General features: G+C 40.2%; 1 protein-coding gene across 6 annotated transcripts in view; it reads right to left on the bottom strand.

Moving 5' to 3' along the window:
* TRPS1 (transcriptional repressor GATA binding 1) overlaps positions 1-22,280 on the bottom strand; it is a 214,010-nt gene that overhangs the window by 175,158 nt on the left and 16,572 nt on the right. The window lies entirely within an intron of this gene.

Below are 22,280 nucleotides of genomic sequence, written 5' to 3'. Positions count from 1 at the left end.
AATGGGATAGTTAATGGCATCTGAATAACTCCATCAGCAGTTGTAAGTTAACCTCTGCTGGCTGCCTTATGTTCCACTTCAAACAAAATTAGTGGTGTTACTTTCGTTGTTAGCAGGCAACATCCCACATTTCTACAATGTCATCGCAATAGTAAGTACATTTGTTGGGTGCTAGTTACGAAGCCTAGTGAAGAACAGGCTTTAGGACTAAACTGCCTTTTCATCACTGAAAATAGTGATCTGCCCAAAATAAAAGAATTACTAAGCCTGATGTGAATGAAAGGACTTCTCGAGCTGAGGGAATTTTGGATAAGGCTCAGGCTGCAGCTACATGTACCTTCCCTCAAAAACAGCCAAGGCTCCTCTCTGTGGTTCATACATCTGCAAGATACAGACTTTTTTTGTTCAACAGTCACTCACATCAGTTTATCCCTGGAAACAAAAACTTCTGCTAAAATCAGTTTGTAATTCAGGATAATAATTACCATAGTCACTACTGTACTTCTTAAAATAAAAAAAAAAAAAAAGAAAAAATAATTACAAAATCTGGTAATCAATAGTTTCTTAAGAGTGGTGAAGATAATGGCTAATTACCTGCTGATCACCAGTTCCCCAGCGGGTCATTGTTGTTTGCTCATTACTTTTACTGAATGTGACGGCTTGTCATCAAAGCCTGTTGCAACAGAATGGTTGTTGCCTGGTGCTTGTGATGCAGGTTTAGGTCGGATCTTAGTCATATGCTCTTTTTAACAAAATAATCCATCTAGAAATATGTTTGAATTTTAAGAGACGCCACTGACTAATCTTTGTATAAGTAGATGCACAAGCAGACAAAGAGCAAACTTATACTCAAGGGTATATGAAGACTGTGATATTATCAGTCAATATGCTGCAGCAACAAAAAGTTAAATGAAAATACACATTTATATTCAACAGGCTCAAGTAGGACATCTTTGTTAAGGGATAGTAAAATTAATACTTTTACACTAATACATATTTCACACCCACACAAAGACATATAATGCACATACGGTGCTTGAACATCAATCATTTTCCCAGAATAATGCAGAAAAGAAATCATTAACTCTCAGTGTCTCAGCTTAATGTATGTGTAATACTTACCTATCTCACAGGAGTGTTGCGAGGCTTAATTAATTAGTGACTGTAAAGCACTTTGTGATCCTCTAATGAAAGGTGCTACATAGCACAAAGTATTATTAAAATCATTAGGACCACAAAAAAGCCCTGTGGAATTCCAGCCTACACTGTCTGTTGAGGTTGGGAGTGATCTTATTATTAAAAGAAGACCATCAGACTAATTTTCATAATTTTTTCAAGATTTTTTCCCCCTTTGCTGTTGTGATAGCACGTTAGTAACTAGAAATTTAATCTTGATCATCTTAATAACATACACTCATGTAGTTTGTTACTGCAGGGCTAGAGAAGAGAGCAGGGCTTTTGGCATTCATCTGGCTTTCCCTTTTAAGAAAAAAAAAAAATTGTGAGACATATTTTGACACCTTCCCACACTCCACTCCAGCAGGACAGCCGATCATGTGAGATCGCAGGATACTTGCTATAGTTGCATGGGAAAATAACGCTGTGGTTTTAATTTCTCTCCTTCTTAGACTTCTTTTTCTTATACCAAAAAAAAAAAAAAAAAAAAAAAAAAAAAAAAAAAAAAAAAGAGGAAAAAGAGAAAAAAAACCCCACAAGACACAAAACAAAACCCAGTTTATTATACATAAATAGACTACAAAGACTGTCTGCTGTTCTTCATATAAAAACCCCTAAGTGTTCAAAGTGCCGGCTTCTATCAAGCACATCAAGTCCTAATCAATCTGGAGCCTCCTCTCTGCTCTTCATACAACAATCGAGCAGCTGTAAGGCACACGAGCTCCGAAGAGCGCTCCTGTTTTGAGACTGAATTTCTGGGAAAGCACCTCGGCGGCGAGCTCGGTCCCTGGGGAGCCAGCCGGCACCCAGCCCTCCTCGGCAGCCTGTCCCGCCGGGCTGGCCCAGACCTGTGCCGAGCACAACCAGAAAGATAACGAGCTCATTAGTCCAGCCCACAATTCAAAGAAATGCCGTGTTTTCTAATTTAGGCGTTAAAAAAAAATAAAAAAATAAGAATAAAATTAAATTTAAAAAAAACCACTGGAAATAACACTGGAAACTCCAGGTGAAATTGCTGCCCTCACTGAAAATTAGATTACTTTTCACACAAACTACCCCAGACTCAGACACAGTGGTAGAAGAGTGGCCAAGGCTGCTGCCCTTCTACCCTCCCTTGTGGACACTTGCACAATGAACCGACAGAAAAGAAACATGTACAACTTCACATCCCCACCACCTCCAGCTGGGACACAGAGCAGGAGGCAGTCACACACGATGCTTCTCTCCCACTTTTTGTCGTGGTTCTCACAGCAAGCCTGCCAGCAAACAACCAACACATGGCCCTCCCTAACTTTTCTCTGCTGAGAAGGGAAGGAAACAGCCCCTTTTGTGTAAGGAACCCAAGAGTCAGGCCCTAGACCATGGGAGGGCACAATAACTTAATGACAAGCAACTGCCTCTTCAACAAGACCGCCTCCTTTCTGCTTCGGCACAAGCGCCTTCATATACCGTGCAAGACAGAAGATGTCACAGCTCTAAGCAGCTGACAAGTTAATTCTAAAAGAGTTTTTAATCTTTACATGTTCTTCTGCAAGACCTCAAACTGCATGTCCAGTCTTTCCTGCCTGAAATTGCTAAGGTAGAACGTGATTCCTCGTATCAGTAAAATTAGGCAGGATCAGACATCGTAATTGGACAAAATGCATCTGTTTGGTACTTTACACTCCACATGCTCCACTGAAATTATGATAGCTTCATCAATCTAAATTCATGCCTTAAACGTCATATTAGTAGAATAGCCTTATAGCAAAACACAGTTGTTTTTTCTCCTTTTCTCCTACTCTTTTGCATTTGCATGCTCTTAAGTTTAGCCCCTGATCACCAGTTTGCCAAGGGCTGTTTGCAATTTTTTGCCCCGCAAAGTCTACAACAGAGAGACAAGTGAAAATACCTGTTGTCTGTTCAAGCTTGCTCCTTCCCATTTAAATTTACTTTCCCAATATCGATCATTCTCAAATCTCTAAAGGTGCACTTTTGGACATCTTAAATCCTGCTCTGCTACAAAGTGCCAGCACCCTCAAACAACTCTCATCAGATAAATCTCCTATTAATTCACATTGAATTAATTCACAGTGATCTTCTCTATTACCTTATGCTTCAGAGCACAGCACACATCAGTAGTCATCTAGCCACCGGAATAAATCTAACCTTTTCTATGAGTGTAAAGCAGACACTTGGTCATTTCAAGAGAGTTTAGGAGTGGTATTTCAAAATAGATTGTTGAAGCCTACTTCCAGACACTTATTTCATTTTAAGCTCACTTCTGGGGTAATTACACAGACACTTCCAAGAGAAACTGAAGCCAAAAGGTGATGTGTCTAAAGAGGTGATACGAAGGAGAATTTTATGCTCTCTTGCAACCAAAATGAAGAATTCTAAAACTACGTTTATTTACAAGTTCCTAAGCACAGCAGGTTGCTGCTCTGCATTTCTTACTGGCCTGCTGCAGCGAGCTTGTTCCTACCTGCCCTCCACTGCCATCCATGCAGGATGGGAGAGCCCAACAAGGCAAGATTCACTTTGCCTCCGCTTCCAATCAAGTACCTAAAAGCCCTCTGTACACATGACAACTAATTAAAACTCAAAAAAGCTTGTGAAACACAAAAACTGACGTCACTGCCATTTTACAGATAAATAAAATTATCTACACAGAAATGAAAAATTCAAAGTGTTCAAGGTGACGTGCAGGCAGAGCTCATGGCTAGTGACTGAACCTGGGTTCTCTAGATGTCCAGGCCCACATTCCCCTCCTGTATGTATTTCAATAAAGAAAGCATCACCCTAGCACTTGGCAAAAGGCCAAGATCCCATAATTTAATAAGGTACAGAAGGAGTATCTCATGCTAAAATCTAAGTGCTCCAATTTATCATGACAGTTATGGGATAAGCTGACATTTTATTTGTATGTAAATTAGTCTCCAAAACAGCATTAAAAGGCTGCACTTTCAGAGAATATTATGCCTTTGCTTCTCTGTTCTGCATTTATCTAAACTCAGCTTTGTATATTAAAAGTAGTTTAATTTTTATGTATTGATGCTGCTTTGCATGCTCCCCAGTCTACTGTTATTGCACCAGGGAGAGAATACAGCCTGATTTGCTTACTGCAATTAAGTAACTGACTTCTGCCAGGACTGATACCTCCTGTGAGACCCCTGACTGCCATCATCTACAAATCTTCTGGTCATTCGATTAATTATCTGTCCTTACACTTTATAGGATGCTGAACATTCCCTATCAGATGAAACCAGAGGTCCATTTAGTCGGGTGCTCTCTTTTAGAGACCAGATCCTTCAGTGAAGGTTCAACTGCTTTTGGATAAATCACCCATTTCTGTGAAAAAGGCATTGCTCCTAATCCTCAATGCTTAAGACAGTGGCTTCCTTTCTAAAGAGTAAGAGGGTTTGTAGACTTTAGTTATCTCTCAGAATTTTACTATTTGTTTTTAAAGAAGTCTTATATATCCCCATGTCCAATAAATGTGACCAGTATCTATGTCAACATTACAACGATACTGGTATCAGTGACATCTTGTAGCTCTCACTCTACAATCTAAATCTGAAAAAAAGGGAAAAAAAAAAAAAAAGAAAATATTTTAAGTGTTTAGAGTTTGCTTTTTTTTCAGTGGAGTAGTTTTCCCTCAATCTTGTACTAGCAAGAATCAAAGACCCCCTGGGCTGTGGGCACATCTATCACATCCCCACTGTTCGTCCTGTGTTTAGGGCAAACAACTACTGTCTTGCCAAACTCTTCTAGTAGGTGTGGCAATCTCATATGTTTCAATTTCTTTTCAGCCTGAGTAAACGCAGTGTTCTCTGTAATCCAAATGTCCTTTGAAGACAATGGGAGTTTAGGGCTTGCAAATGACTCAGAACTGAATCTGAGTTGAGTGTACTGGCAGAGGCAAGCACAGTGCTACCCTGAGATGAAGAGTGAGGAAAGAAGGTGACCTCCTGGCTCCTAGGCAAGAGCAATCAGGTGTGGGTACAAGAAATGACTCATTTGTTCTTTTGCATTAAGAATACAATGGACTGATCCTATTTCCCTTGAAGGTAATGGCAAAAGCCCCACTGACTCCTGAGAGAAGCAAGTCTGAGATGAGCTGTCCCTTTCTGCCAGGTGAGGTCTATGATATGAGAGAAAGGCATCAGAGTTCCCTTGCCCAAAACCTCAGTCAAATTGAACCATAAATTACTTGGGAGAAAAGGAAAAGATGCAAGGGAGATAGAGGATATTTTTTACTAGCGTTCCAGAAAAGTTCAAATAATTCTGTTTCCAACTAGAGGCAAAATCCTCCCATTTGAAATGGGGTTGAAATTTCAGAAACTGGGAAAGAGGCAGAGGTCTACAGCCTAGACCAAAACCAGTAATATTAAATCATCACCGGAGAGGGCATTATTGTAGTACTTTTCCAGCCAGACCAGAACCAAGATGAACATGAGTTTGCAAAAATGTCCTTAATTTTAAAAAAAAAAAAAAAAAAAAAAAAAAAAAAAAAATTTGGCAAGGGTTTCCAGACACAAGCTACATAGGTAAGAGAGGGCAACCAAGGGCAACCGGAGTTGAGCCCACATACATCAAAGCAGACTCAGGCTTTGGGTACCTATCCAAACTGAGCCTTCAAAGGTTCTGATGTTGCCCTATTGTTTAGCTTGAATCTTGTCTAAGCTTGTTCAGGAGAACCCACATTCACAAGTATGGAAGAAGAGAAAAAGAACACACATTTTCCAAACTGTGATTGCAAAACAAAACAAAAAAATGTAAATCTACCTGCTGCAGGGTAATACTGGTAAGCGTGGCTAGCTATTGTTGCTCCATGCTTTTCAATTTCCATATATTAGCATTCATTGCCGACATTATTAAATCCAAAGTTATTTGGATGCTTTGATCAGCCAATTGAACCTTGGGTCTATATATGTTGTACCTAAATTCACATAAAGTTTACGAAACTATTATATTTCCCTATTTCAACTTTTTTCCCCTCACATGCTGTGAGTTTCCATATATCCCACAGCCCTACATTCCAAACACAGACTATTTTATTTAGTAATTTATTCAAGAATTTAGATAAAAAGAAAAGCAATGGAAATTGTTTGGCAATCTCTATATAAACAGTTCCTATACATTTGGGTTGAATCATCCAGCAATTGCTCATTTTGACATGCCTGTGACAGATAAAACTTTCATCACCAATATGCCCTCTTGACTTAGAGATCAGGATACAGGGGATCCATATTACAAAATCTCTTTTACCGTTTATGGCTCTCACAAAAGTTAAAATCACATTAAACATAAGCAAGTCAGAATTTTGGCACTGTTTTTCCACTCAGCACAAATAACCCCACTCTCCATTGTGAATGGGGGAGAAACAACAGCAGTGGCAACCACAACAAAAGAGTGGATTGTGTGTTCCCTACACAAAACAGAAAGCTGTGCCTATTCAAGAAATCTTGGCCATTTGTCAGAAATTACAGAACTGATGTTGGAGCCCAATATTAGCTCCTGCCAAAGCAGTGGTGAATTACCTTGCCTTTCGAAACATCCCTATTAAGAAGGAAAGACTCTCTTGCAGCACATATCATATGGTCCCCATGCAGACTGAGAAACACAGCCACTTTCTTAAAAAACCCGAAGTATTTTAACACTTAAACATTTAAACATTTAACATATTACACATTTTAAAAAAAGACCAAAGTGAATGCAAATGGATTCACTCTGAGTGGTTTGCCTATTATTTGCCCTTTTTATCTCTTATTTTTCTTTTGAAGCTGAGAAATGAAGTGAAATGCTGATGAGAAAGCTAGTCTTACAGCGCTTCGACCTTAGTAATTTGTTACGAAACGGCTTTAAAACAGTAGCATTTTTCAGACAGCCGTAAGAACCGAGTACACACATTTACTGAGGAGTATGATTTCTGTTTTACCCATTTCAATTCTGGTCGGAAAAGGGGGAAGGAGGGTGCAGAATAAGAAGACTCCTTGATACTCTGCTGATGTGGCTTTGCAGCGGCTTCATGAGTGCTGGCAACCCTTTAAAACTGGCAAGGGATGCCAGCGCCAGCCTGCTGACTGCTGGATGAATATATATATAGTGCAAATAATGCTGTTCTTGAATCAGTTTTTCCCAAACTCCCACATAAACTTTCCATGGGAAAATCTCATAATGCCTGCATAAGTGATTTTATGAATCTAGCTTTCAGCTTTTGATAGAAGATTTCTTACGCTACTGGCTTTGATTCTTTATTGCACAAAGGGGTGATGCCAAAAGCCCTCACATTAGCCTGGACCATACAGACATCAGAAATTTAATTTAAACATCAGTAATCTGCCAGGATCATAAAACACATACAAAAAAAGATTTAATTTTTTTCCCCTGAGAGGTAAATATGTAATTTCAGAAACACAACTACAACATAGGTGGCAGAATCTGCACACAGCAACATACAGACAGAAAATAAAACTACCAGTGAGAGTAGAAATCTTCAGTCTGCAGAAACGAACAGAAGTGAACAGTTGTTTTATTCCTATTGAATATATATTTTGAAATAAGTTGGGCACTATATTTCTTTTCCAACAACAATGCACCTAAATGTTCCTTAAAATATATGTAACTACCTCTCTAAAGGTTACAGAGAGGTACAACCACAGATTACACTAATATTTCCATTCTCAAAAATCCCCTGTACGCAAGCCTTACCCCATTGCTCCTGTCTTCATCTTCAGAGCTGCCTTCATGCCACCTCAATTTCCAATGCAGTTCCTCACTAGTTTTAAGAAACATCCAGCAATGATGTTGAGCTGATCTGTTGTACTGGGATGTATCCCACAAAAAGTGAAACGTTTTGCCATGTTTTCAATTATAAAGAAAGCAACTACTAAAGCAACTTCTGGGTTCACTGGCATTTTGGAGCCAAAAAAAGTCCCAAAACTACTCGCAGAGGCTACAACAGCACCTTCTTTGAAGTAATGTTGCAACTTGCGCAAAGGAATTTGGGATGTACCTGAGATCTGAAGGTGCTGGTTACAAATTAACACAGCCAATTAGGTGGAGGAGCTGAGAGTCCAACACCGATGGGGCGAGATAACCACAACTGAATAAAAGGACTGCCAAATGTGAGCCAGTTGGCTGAGTACAGATCATGTCATTCTGCGCATCTAGCTGCTGCCCATCAATAATCTGTTGCTGTTTGCTCTGCCCATGACAATCAATCCAAGTTAGGGCTGCTTCTAATTTTCCAGTCTAGGAATAGCTGCAGAACATCCACAGTTGTTTTTCAAACAACTCAAGAGATAAATGTTTCATCCACATATCAGCATGCAAATTCTTCACAAAATGGGACTAGTCAAGAGTAAATAATTAGTCTTGTAACAGTTTCATCTGATAAACAAGAAGACGTAAGGCTGCAAAAGCGATCTTTGTACCATTAACAGTCAGGAGAGAATCCAAGTTCTAAAATTACTTGATTAACTGATACCGGACCCAAAAACTGTGACAATTCTGTAGAGAAGGTTTCACAATAGACATAGTCATTTTTTAGGGATTAGTATTAGCTATAAATTTCTTACCCCCTGAAATCTGGTACAACCGGATTTATACAGCAAAGATGCCTTCCTCTGAAGAAGACAGAGATGAAATCAGAGCCAATTAAATTTGAGCATCTCTTAAACAATTCTTTTGTTAAGCAGTATGTACTGAAAGAATAAGAATACATGAGAGAAAATAGAAATTATCTTCATAATTTGGCCGTGGCTTCTCTTCTTGTGAGTAATGTGAACAGCCAAAGATCACAGATAAAAACCTGAATGTCATAAGACGCTAATACAACCACTGTATGTAGATAATATGATGAGCCTATATGACCTATAGAACAGAGACTGCAGGAGACCAATGTATTTGTGAAGTCCATGGCACTGGGGTGTTCTTCAGCATCAAAATCTACTGATTAAACCAAACATAGACTCGAGTCTCTCTTTTTTAAAAAATAACCTCATTATCACTGAATCCTGTATCATCTTGATTGGCCTTGGCCTATTAATAAAAAAATAATTACTCTTTCTGACTCCCAGATCTAAAGAAGCCATTTGATTTCCCATCCTATTACACCCTAAGTTGTTGAAGCTCTGGATCTCCTTTGAGTCTGAAACAAAAATACCCAACAGCTCCGCTCATAACCCTCATGCTTCATTTGCCCACAGCAGAACCTAGATGTAGTTCCCATTTTGCCTGCTCACAAGATGGCACGCTTGTCTCACGCCAACTGCACAAATAAGTCTGCATTACACTCACAGCTTCAAGGATAATTAAAGGTTAGGCACGGAGGTGGCAGCAACACGCTCCCACACCACCAGTGGCACCGGCGGGGCTGCAGGTCTGTCTGCCTGTGCTGTGTGCCTAACACACCATGTAGGCACCAACCTGCTGCTTTTCCCTTCCCAGGCTCAGGGGTGGGAAATGGGGGCTCAGAAGCTGCAAACCCCAGAAGAAAAGAATGTATCTCCTTAACCCCAAAGTGAACTTTATCTACATAGAACTCTACTGGCCTCTGAGCTAAAGGGGACTTGAGTAATTCATGAGTACACTGTAATCTGGGCAACATACACACACTTGATTAGACTCTAAAATTACTGAAAATTATCATCTCCCTTGTGTCTAACAGCTTGACATATCAATGCCTTATGTTTCACTATGTTTCAATTTGACTCCTGACTGTATATCACGGGAAATACACAAAAAAGAATGAGACATAAGGTTTGGGTGAAAAAAATGAGGATGCATGAGGGACTGGACATTAAAAACGGTAAGAAAATATTAAAAACAGCAACAGAAACACCATATAAACTGAGAAATGGCATGTCTACTGGAGGTAGTGGAATAAAGACATCATGCTTCACTCATCACAGGTAGAGTTAAAATTTGTTCAGATTTAAAGAAATGTCCTTTTTTCTTTTTTTCTTTTCTTTAAAGACATATGTGGATAATAGAAACAATAGGAACATAGGAATATAATTGTAACTGTAGATTTCATTCACATTCACTACAAAAGATCTAACAAAACAGAAAAGATACCACCTTTTACTTCAACAACAGTAAAAGTGCATAAAGTCAGAGACTTTTGTTTACATGGCAGGCAAGTACACATATTTAATTGTACACACAGGCCCTTCAAATTAATCTGTGTCCTTTATACAGGTAACCAGCTGCTACTCATTTTCTGCAGATCCCTGCATTTTGCTCTGAATTCACAAAAACACAAGAAAATTTGATCTTTGAACCCAGCAAAAATGAAATACATCTTAGGCTGTACTGGAACTGGCATGTGACCACTGTAACTGGGTTCAAGAAGCGAGGAAGTGTCAATGGTTTAGGCATCAAGATGAGCAAAAGGAAGACCCATGTGCAAGCTCACACTGCCATAGCAATGCTGTGCAAGCCGGAAACAGTGAAGCCACATGAGAGCATCAGACACTTCTCACTGCCAGTTAAACTGCTTCCTATAATTATAAACATACAAAGGTTAAAGTAAGAAAATTATTACAATGCACTGATAGAAATGAATTCTCAAACACTCAAAAGATTAATCAACAACAGTCTATCAGCATAAGATACTGTGGCAACATTCAGCATTTCTGAAGCAGACAGCCTGGCACTTCGTTTGCTTTGCTACATGAGAAAAATCCAACATCAGATCGTGGGTGCATCCCAACTGTGGGATACTCTTCTGCAGCTCCCCGCTCCAAATGCTCACCCTGGCAACATACTAAGTACGCGTCAGAAAATCTGGTTTGGCACCATTCTCCAAAGCATTTTGGACTCCATCAGTAGAAACTCAAGCAAACAGACAACACGCAACATGCGCCACCCAGCAGATTAGAATTGCAGAGTCTGGTCTGCAGGAAAGAATCAGCAACTGCTCAGTGCTGGCTTATGCTTCCTACAAGCACTCCACCTTTCAGCAATACAGAAGAGACACTTTCTGCTCCAGTTTATCAAGCCCTCTTTTCGTTATTATTTCTTTCCTTTTTTTTTTCTCCTTAAATAGAATAGTAGATTATTAAAGCAGGAGAGGCAGACCTATGCTTAGGCAAGTAAACATGGTCTCATAATTTCCTTTGTGTTCACAGAAAATCAACATTATACATTAATCACTCCCACTCCAAAACAGCCATATCATAGCTATGTTTACACTGTTTTTGTAACACTCATCAAGAAGTGAGCATGGCCTTGAGGCCAAATGACAAAGCAGAGACTGAAACTCCTCTACACTATTCTCAAGTCACTTCTTTCCATTTGAACTAGCCCATCAGGGTTTAAAAGTCTCATTTCAAACAGCTGCATCACAGATGAGCTAACAAGACAAATACTCATGTTTAGACAAAAATACTAAGGAAACTGAATGTTAACAAAAATTTCATGGTGTTTTCAATCTAGAGAAGTACAGACATATACAGAAAACAACTGAAAATTGTATTGAAAATGGGAATGAAAACTAGTAGGGAAGAGTGCAAGCTCTGTGAAATAACAGTCTCTCACACTTTATTAACAGCGATTGAAGAAGGAAAAAAAGAAAGAAAACAGCACAGCAGTAGACAACAAACATAAACCACTCCAAATCACACTTTAAAAGGCCTTATGGCCCAGGCAAAAATTTGAGCAGAAACAGGTAAGTAATGACGTCACAGATAATTCTGAAGTAAGAAAACCATTTTAAAATGTTCAAGAAAGATTCATTTTAATGAAAATTAATGAAGATATGGAAGATACAGCTCTTCTCTTCATGAACATGTCAAGTGCAGCTCATTTAGACTAGAAACACAATTGCTAGCAGCAGGTAAACATTAGGGAGGGAAAAGCTTAGAATCCAGTTGGCATAAGAACAAATAGACTAGCCATGATTAACTTTGGGCTGGAAATGAGAAGAGTTTTAACTGACAAAGCAGTGAGGCTATGAAACATCCTTCCACCAGACGCTGTCAAAGCAAAAAACTCTACCTAATTTTAGGATAAAGGTGGGTCACTTCATAAAAAGGATTACATACTGTAGTTGATGTTCAAAGAGCTACCCATTGCTCACAATTCCCACAGAACTTCAGGACAACATACACAAATTCCTTTTTCAGGGGATGCACAGCCTTACCACTACTCCTTAAGAATATACATGCCAAGGGCACTGTTTCCTCAAAAGCAGTTGGGGTAAAAGTTACTCTTTGTCTCTATCATTTTTGTTAAAATATTTTTATTTTCATAGTGACCTTCTCCATTCCCTTTAAGGCCAATAGCTTTAAAAACACACTATCTTCTGCATTCAAACTAAATACAAGATATGTATTACTTACTTGGGCAGCAGGAATTAACTGTAACATTATAAATCTTTTGTGAAAAAAAGCCATCCTTTCTATCTACTGTCTTACCAGTCACTTGTATGTCTGACTGTGTCATATTTCAAGCAGGCATTTTACATTCTTTTTGTATTTTGAAGGCAGTTTAGTAATTAAAAATGCAATCAGAAGGCAATTCTCAAGCCCTCTACATAGGTTTCACTAAAGACACACCCAGAGTTGCCAACACTGCTTTGCCAGAAGAAAAACAGAGCTACATTTAAAAGTGGGGAAAAAATACGGGTAAAGTTATTTTCAGTAGATTGTGCAGAAAGTCTGAGTAGGACTCAGATACAGGTAGAATCTACAGAGATCTGATAGAGACTGAGAAATCAGTGAGAAATCAGGTTCAGGTATTTTGAGACCACACCTTGCTGGTCATAATTTTTTTGGTTTTTTTTTTTGTAATACAAAACATTAAAATTCTGCATGTTACAGTTTTCAACTGAACTTAATCTCTTTGGATGAAACTAAACAGGTAATGGGTGATACCTGCTGCTCTCTCTACTGAAGAAAATAAACCTTTTGCTCCAGTTTAATGGGGAAAGAATACTACCTGTCTCCCTGCTCCTTCCTGAGGCATCTCCCTAGATTGTTGCAACACCCCTGTTCTCACATAATCCACAATGCCAAAACAGAGATGGCTACACAGAGACGTCTAGTGTGGTCAAATTGACCAGTGCAACTCTTAGAATTCCTAAAAAGCTTTTTATGGGGTTCATTTGGGCCGGATCAACCTTCACATATTATTTTGGTTTAGCTGTATAAACATCAGGACATTTGTTCCAAGTTTCTTCTTCTTCCACATTAGCACAATACATTACTATTGTTTTTTTCTATCTGCTGCACTGAAATGCATTTAAACGTTTATTCATTTATTATTTATTTATGGTACATACTGTCTGCTAAAACCAGGGCTCTTGGACAGTCCTTGATTTGGCAGTCCTTCCCAGCATTTTGTTTCTGCCTGACCTAACACGGGAAGGTTTCCCCCCCCCCCCCCCCTTAAATATAGTGACATTTCTGCTTGTAACAAAATGCAAAGACTTAAGATCTCCACCACTAAGCACACAGAGGAGAGGGTAACCCTGACGAAATTCCAAGGAAAACTTGGTTACATTTCTCATCAGGAGCAGAGCTGTCACCGACTCAGGGAGAGGGTGCCACAGGCAGATCCAGGATCCAGGATCCAGAATCCAAATGTGCAATTTCATGATGGGCTTAAGCCCTGCTGGACCTCAAGGGATGCTGCCCATCCCCCCATCCCCCCCATCCCTTCCCCACTCGCTGTCTGCAGGCCCAGGCCCTGCACCACACTGGCCAAAAATGCCCTGCTCACACCCCAGGGCTGGCAGAGGGCCAGTCAGACTGTCCTTACAGTGGCAACTCAGACTTCGATTAAAATAGCTCACTTCTCCCCTGGAGAGCCCAGCTCTCATTTCCTTCTCTGCCTTTGCAAATTCAACCAGCACTGGAACTAGCACTAGGAACAAGCCAGGAAAGGGTCACATCCCCCTGAAAAACCTCCAAACCAATGCTGTACCTACTCCTCACCCAGAAGGACAACAGGGCAGGTGATCATACTGAAGGTTCTGGGGCAGGGACCACACCCCTGGCCTGGCTGATGGCTCCTGCCCACCTGCAGCCCACCTTGCCAGCACAGAGGGAACACAAAGCCATCCCTGACAGAGCAGCGGAACAAAAATAAGCCAGGCCTTAAAGGAAGGAACGATTAAAAAGTCTTTTTGAAAGAAGAGAGAGAGGGGGAAAAGAAGATTTCAGGAGAAAATCATCTTTATCTGGCAGGGAATATAGGTAGTCTTCAGAAAAGTAAAATCATTATTGAAAGCAAACTGATTCATTAAGTAACATGCAGAGGAGGATTATAATGCTCTCCTTGTCAGTAAAATGCTTTGAAACTATACTTCTGTCAGCTACACTAATGATATTCAGATTTTATATTACACAGCAGAAGTTATGCTCTGGCTAGAATCTGGTGCACTGTGTTACACAGGAGTTCACACCAGAAAAGCAGTTATTAGTTCACACTGACTATAAACATGTTTAAAATGCACAAAAAAACAACAATACCATTCAAAAATCAGATGGAGGGGTGATGAACTGGTCCACACCAAGAGGTGCATTCCCCTTCCACCCAGGAATCTCCTTTGCCAAGTGAGAATTCCATCTTTGGCATATTTTTCTACAAAATAAAAAGACTACTTAAATGCTAGAAGTCCAATCAAATTTTTGTTTCCTTATGTCCACATATGAACACTAAAGAAGAGCACTATTAGAAATAAACTATATTTACCTTTTTACCTGGTAGAAAGGAGTTTATTTCAGTGAAATTAAGGTCTGGCATATTTTGACGACTTTATGTAAGCCCTTATTAAATATAGCAAAATTCAGGCTCCAAAACCCAGTGGAATTGGCACAATCAAATTTCTATGTGATTTATCAGCTTCACTGTCATAGTAACTAACTTGGTGCATTTCTCTGCTTCGTTCTCTCTGTAAGCTGTCAGGAGAAGTCACTCCATCAAACAGAAATGCAACACTATTTTTATTGCTTATCTCTTTTGCCTTGGGTTACATCAGTAAGTCATCTCCCTCTGTCAACTTGACAAGAGTCTTTTTGGTGTTGACCTTAAAAGGACACAGCTGTGACAACTTTGGTTTGGGTTGGATTTTTTTTGTTTGTTTTTGGTTTCGGCTTTTTTTGGTTTTGTCTCTGTTTTTGTTTTGTTACTAGCTCTCAGCTGAATACTTGTTCTTGGTAGTCCAGGATCTTCACCTGGCACTGTTTTATGAGTAGACTGAGCACAAACCATTGGTCACTCAGCCCCCCAGTATCTTCCAGCCTCTACTGCACGAGGCACTGGGTAAGTCAGAGGTAGATACTACTCCAGCAAAGCCATGATTAATTACAAGAGGTCTTCTAGGTTTGATCTTATTGTCTTAATGCTCTGTAATTAATTAATATAAATGTACATCCTTATTTCCACAGCCTTTGCTCAAGATATTAAGAACTCCAATCTCCAGACTCAATCCCCCCTGGCATTTTCTCCTGTGTTACATAAGTAACTGTGGCTGACTCTCTCCAAAAGTCCCAGCATTTGAATATCAAGATGAAAAATCTGCTCAGGATTTTAGACTAAGGAAGGAAGAATATACTATGAATTACATACTGTGAACTTCTCTTAGTACAATATCTCAGCTAGGGGATGTTTACAAAAATATTCAGGTAATCTGAAAACAGCACTTCTGTTTCAGCCACGCACTATCGAATAAATGCAACACATTACTGATTTCAAGAAATAATGATTTTGTGCCAAATACCTCAAAAAGTAAAGAGAAACAAGTACACAGCACATTTCAAATTCATTGCGCTATCTGTACTGATGGTTACTTACATTAATAAAGATTTTTATTAATGTAAGCAACAGCAACTTACACATCGCTAGTTCTAATTGCGATTTAAACTGGCAGGCCTAAAACATCAAGATACACATACAATGAGGTTAAAAGAAATTATGTATGTTTTCACTGTATTTCTGAAAAGTGAGAACTCAGGAAATAATTATTAAAAGGTAGTCGTTTATCAAAAGAAGGATTTTTTCTCTGAATAGTGATTTGTGTTTATGGTAGCTATATATACTCTCAATCAAACAGTTACACAGCTCAACATCATCTTTTGTGTTTGCATATGGTTTTACGTTGATACATAGTACAGATTTCATTCCATGTTTCATATTTACTCGATAAGAAAGTTTCCTTATGGTTTATGAAAGCTGGAATTACATTAAGAATCATTAAAAATCTCTTTAAAGTATTGCTTGTCAGTTCAATGATGCCTGAGGTATGCAGGAAGGGGGAAAAAAGACATGTACAAAACCTGTTTTGCATTAAAAAGTAATTTAAACAAAGAATGACACGTGAGTTATTCACTGTGCATTGTTCATCCAATTGTTTTGGTTTATCATCTGTAGAGGTAACAAAGCTCATTATCGCACACTTTATTTTCATCCACAGAATGGAAAAGGAAAATAAGTCTTCTGTTGCTTTTCTTTTTTTGTTTCTGGTAATCCTAGTTTTGAAAGTGAGAGTCACTGAGCAGAATGTAAAATGGAGAAAACAGTGTCACTGCACCAGCAGAGGAAGCCTCTAGCAGAAGCCAATTCGATCACTTCCACAAACTGGTCCCAGGTGTTTAGATAGCCATTTCCACCAGTACTGTGGTATGACATTACTTAAAACTTTGGCAGCAAATAGGTAAATAAACACAGTCAAACAGTACATAAAGCTGTGTAGACTTATACCTGAACACTGATCAAAATCCAAAAGTCCTGTTTTAAAAGGTATATACTTAAGTCTATTTCTTTAAATACAGGTTTCTCTATTTTAAAGAAAACCTTTTTTATCCCTAAGCATTAATTATTGTGTACCTTGGTTATTCATATTAGATTAGTTAGGAGTCCAGTGACTGTTTTAATATATACTGCAGTAGTTTCATATAACATCTTTTGGGATAGAAATATGCTTTAATATACTATAAATTAAAAATCAAACCACATACATGATGCTACCAGTTTTGCTATGCTCCTGCAAGTATCTGCAACATCAGACTATTATGCGCGAGATGATCACAGAAGAGAAAAACCTAACTGGCAGAATTCTCAATGGGCTTAAACCAGAACAAAAAAAGTGTACTTAGTTTAAGAGCTGACAGTCTGTAGTTTGGCACATACTGCACCTCACACCATGCAATTTTATAAAAATCAAATAACTTTGCAAATCACTTCAAATATTTCCTTTCTCATTGGTTTTAATCATGTTTGAAAGTAGAGAAAAAAAAATTTACAGGATTAAATGAAAGCAAAATGTAATGATCTAGGACTCTTAATTCTCCTGAATGAACATTCCTAAATTTTTGGATCGTGGACCACTGTCAAACTTCAAACGTAATAGGGAACCACAATGCAGCCTTCACACCAATCTTTAAATTAAAAATCCCTAAATGGATGATATGATACTGCAGATCAGTATCATACCATGATTATATGTGTCTGCAGACCCAATCTAGAAACAAATATATTAAAGGATTAACTTTCCAAAAGGGAATGCTAGTCTCTGGGCCTCCTGGTGTACTCATTTTATATACTTAGGTATTACACAGTATCTGAGCATGCAAAGGTCTTAAGATCTCCATTTTATGGGGTTTTAATAGTGTAAGTGTGATATACTAGTTTAAGATGAGATTTTTAAATGAAATATAGCAAGTCAATTCCAAGATGATTAAATGAAAAAAAAAATCATCCTGATCTATCTCCCTTTTAATCCTAGACTGTTGGGTTTCAAGGTTTTTTTCCCATGCAAAATGACTGGACTTAGATCCTCCTTACAATAAAGTACACATAAAATGTGGACAATGAAGTGATTTCCAAAGATCCGCAAAACGGCCAGCCTATGAACAGAAAAAGCTGTTCTTGCTTCAGGCTTATCAATACCGAATGTGGACTAGTATTTTGGAATTTATGTATATATCCATATATTAATTTTAATATATATATACACACAGTATAAAAAAGTTGTTTCATGTATATAAGTTTATATAAAATCGTTCAGTAGGAAGGACAAAAACAAAAAGAGACTATATCTATTCTAATGGCTTTATCTAGTTTATTGGGGAAGGGGCGTGGGGAATGGAAGGGAAGAGAGAGAGAAAGAGAGCGAGAAAGGGGATTGTTCTGAAGCTGGAGCGGGACAACCGTGACTGCTGTTTTCTGCCGAGCAGTTCAGTGACAGCGAGGAGGGAAGAGTGGTTAATCACCGCATTCTGGGAACCGGGCAGAGAGAGAGGGAGCAACTGCTTTCCGCAACACTTCCTGCGATAAGGGAGCCAGCGCTGGCACACGGACACACGCGAGAGGCGGCTGCGCGGCGCGGCGCTTCATGCGACGGCAAACGTGACCCGCAGCCCCGCACCCCCGACACACGGACACAGGCACCCTCAGTGCCTGCAGCTCCGGCCGCCCGCGCTGCTGCGGCCGCCGGCAGCCGGGCGGGAAGGGGCAGCCCCGCTCCGGCCCTCCCTGCGCGGCCCGCGGCGGGCAGAGCCGGGGGAGCCCGCCCCGTGCCCGCCGCCGGCGCTGCCCGGTGATGCTCGCTCGCGACACGCACCCACGACTTCAGCGCTGCACAAAGGCTGCCGGATTGACGCCGCAGCACAGCCGGGCTGCTATTTATTTTCTTGTTATTTTTAAGGGCGATTCCAAGAAAACTTTCGTCGCTCGAAGTTAGCGCTGAACCCCCCGCCCATTCCCTAAGCACTGTTATTAAAGCCTTGAAAAGACTTCCAAAGAAAGTAAACAAGACAGGGGAGGCAGGACAGGCATTAAGGCCAACACGTCCCGTATCATCCAATAACTTCCCCTTACATGCCCAGTACAATGAGGGTTTGCTGATCACAGCTTTTCCACTGTACCAGAGCCAAGTGCAGGCAATTACTTACACTTATGTAGACTTTTATAAGAGATAACAGTTATCGCTATTGAAAGGAACAAGCTGGGGGGGGGGGGGGGGGTCCTTTTTTTTTTTTTTTTTGTCTTTCATTACCAAACTGGTTCAAAAACACACAAAAGGGTTTCTGTGCGGGGCACTGGCTCCCCCAGTCCTCCGTAGAGCCCAAAGAGAGAAGAGCAGCAGCTCCACGCTCCGCCGAGGAGCGCTTCGTCCAGGCCTGGATGGAACAGCCCCGGCACAGACCAGCCCAGCGGAGGGTCCCGTAGCCCCCAGCCGGCAGTTCGGGGAGCCAGCGCTGGGCTGGGCAGGCCGGGGCGGCTGCGCTGGGCCCCCGCCCGCCGCGGGGACGCGCCCCCCGGCCCAGGGCCACGTCTCGTCCCGCGGCGCTCTAGCTGATTCCAGCCCACGGGGATCCGGGTAAAATAAGTTGTAATGGGCCCTGCTGCCCATAACAGCCACGTCCCCCTGGTCAAGATAAAGGCAGCAGCGATCTCCGTATTTTTAATGCAAATGAGATGCAGCCCGCAGGCTCTCAGCCAATTGCCAATGCATTGGGGATGCCACTGCTCTTTAGCTCTGTCTCCGCATGTGCTGAAAGTTGATGAGTGCTGCTTGTGTTTTCCTTCCCACCACCAAAGGACACAGCACAGATATAGGAAGTAGGAAAGCCGATGTTCCAGTAGCACTTACAGACCAGACTGCCGCTGCCAGCATCTTTAGTTGTATCACTACTTCTGCCAGTGCCATTTCACTGGTATTTCTTCTGAAATTCATGCTGGATAATTGTAACACTGAGACTGAGTATCTCTGAGCAAAAGAAGAATGTACTGCAATTTATGGAGTTACCATCTCTGCATTCACGTTTTAAGCAGAGCTATCTGATCCTTACACGTTTGAGGGAAAGGATTTCAGCACAGAAGGTCTATCTGTATATATAAACCAGGGGCATTTTACATGTTGCAAAAGTACTAAATGATAGCAAATGAAAGAAGGTTCCATTGCCTTACTATGAACTCACCACAGGTGTGCTTAAAACAGATATTAAAGACATGATTCACTGTAATAAAGACACCCCAAACAATTATTTAAAGTGATTCAAAATACAACATTTGGAGGTGGGGAAGTGATGATACAGTGCACCCACTTCCCTCCCCCCCCCCCCCAAGAAAATACAACCTCCAACAATAATAACAATGACAAATAAATAATAATGATAATGGTACACATTTATGCAGAAGTACAGCAGGGTTCTTAAGATTAGTCTTGCTTTCAGTTTCACTCAGCACTAAACTAGTCAGCTTTGCGTTAAAGAGGTGTGGAGTGTTGCTTAGGAGTTACAGAAAGTACATCGGCATGTTAAAGAAAAGCAGAAAAACCAGTGTCATAACCCATACAGGGAAATGATGGCTAAAACAGAAGATAGGATTCTCACACACCACTCAACACATCTTTTCCTCCCCAAATGCACAACAGACACAGGAAACAGGAGCTTCAAATACTTACAAAACTTATGCAGAGAAATAAATGGGTATCAGTTGTGTGACTTAAAAAGCCAAAGGAAAAAGGAGCAAATTTTTCATGGAAGCCTTGAATCATACAAGCTGCTCATGTGCCTCATTCACGTCCTCCTCCTTTCACTGCACTTCAATGTGAAGAAGGCAGCCTAAACAATATTCATCTCAGAAATCCAAAACATTGCAGAAACCACACTGCAGCAACAGATCTGCTTCACATGCACTGACGTACCTCCTCAACATCTGAAAGAAATTCCAGCTCCAGTCAACCCATAAGAGACATGTTGCCTGACTGTACCTTGATGGTATTGTTTATGAAGATGGTGATTTACACACTCATAATGATTTAAGCAGCTACTTTGCATACATTACAGAGAGAACCTGAAACATGTGACCTGCTTCACAGGGCAGGATTATACCTCTGTTCTTGTTGTGTCATGTGCAACCACATTATTTAGTAGTTAAAGGCAAGCGAGCACTCTGGTATTCTACTGCCCTCACCATGTATGCAGCTCGAGAGTTTCAGCATGCCTCTGAAACCAAAGGTGAGCCTCCCAACTTCTAAAGATAGACAGTTAAATAAATAATATAATTGTCAAAGGAGCTCAGTCAAACCTACCACATGGTTCTGCCCACTCAGGATTATGACGTTTGCTGGCAGATTTTTTAGGACAGGAAATCTTTCATGGTGTTAATAAATTTGTAACAATGATCATATTCTTAGGGACTACTCCAGTACAAACTTTCATTAGCACTCACACCATCTCTCACAAAGCACTGAGAATGTATGCATGATCATCAGCAGCTAGGAATAAACAATAAGAACTTCAATCCTTTTTTCTGATGTTGTTCTCAAGAAAAAGACAAAAGCTTTTCAGAAAAATGGAAACTAACATCCAGAGAACGGCTGGACTCTGCCTGTCAGCTCCTTTGTAATTTTTAGTTGTTTTTATTGATCCATACACTTCTTATGCACAACTTCATTACTGTTTTGATAATTAAAAGATAATTAAGTACAAGACAGAGCATGTATCATGCTGGGGAATCACTTAGCAAGTGAACTGTTGTGCTGAAAAGTGGAATTCTTTCTGTCATTCACGGCACAGTGATACATCAGTAACAGACGCCACGGGAGCTATTTTGGGGATGATCCAGTGGCTTACCGGAGCCACGGAAGACAGCAGAAAAGCGTAAGGTTCAGAATTCAAGGGAAATCCTGCCACAAGGGCCTTCACACTTCACAAACACATAAAACAAGAGCACATTCACACAGTTTTACATCAACTGCAGGCCAAGTACAGCATTTCCCATATAATATGTAATAAAAGATGTCAAAGTCTGACTTTTTTTCATTTAAGAAAGGAAGACTGGTGGGTTGAAGGGGAGGTATCTTAGCAGCACCAGGAGTGAAGGCACCGAAGCTCTGATCACAGCTTTGCCACTGGCTCACTAACACTGCAGTTATTTAGATTCCCTGTGCCCTGGCTCACCCATCAGTACAATGGGTATAATACTTCATCCTGTCCTTAAGAGGCAATTACTGCTTGTAAACTACTCTGGGAACCTTGATTAAAATGCGCTGGAGCTTTTCGATAAGTATTCCCTCTGAAAGAGCACACAAGCTGGGAAGTACTACCTGATGGCTGCAAAAGAAAAACAATCATTCTGAATGAGATGTATGTGCCTGACCTATG

This window comes from Chamaea fasciata, unplaced genomic scaffold (genome assembly GCF_029207755.1).
Source record: "Chamaea fasciata isolate MVZ Bird 193981 ecotype frontalis unplaced genomic scaffold, bChaFas1.0.hap1 SCAF_1, whole genome shotgun sequence".
In the NCBI taxonomy this organism is placed as follows: Eukaryota; Metazoa; Chordata; class Aves; order Passeriformes; family Sylviidae; genus Chamaea; species Chamaea fasciata.
The sequence above is the reverse complement of the archived record's forward strand: the minus strand, read 5'-3'. Positions and strand labels throughout refer to the sequence as shown.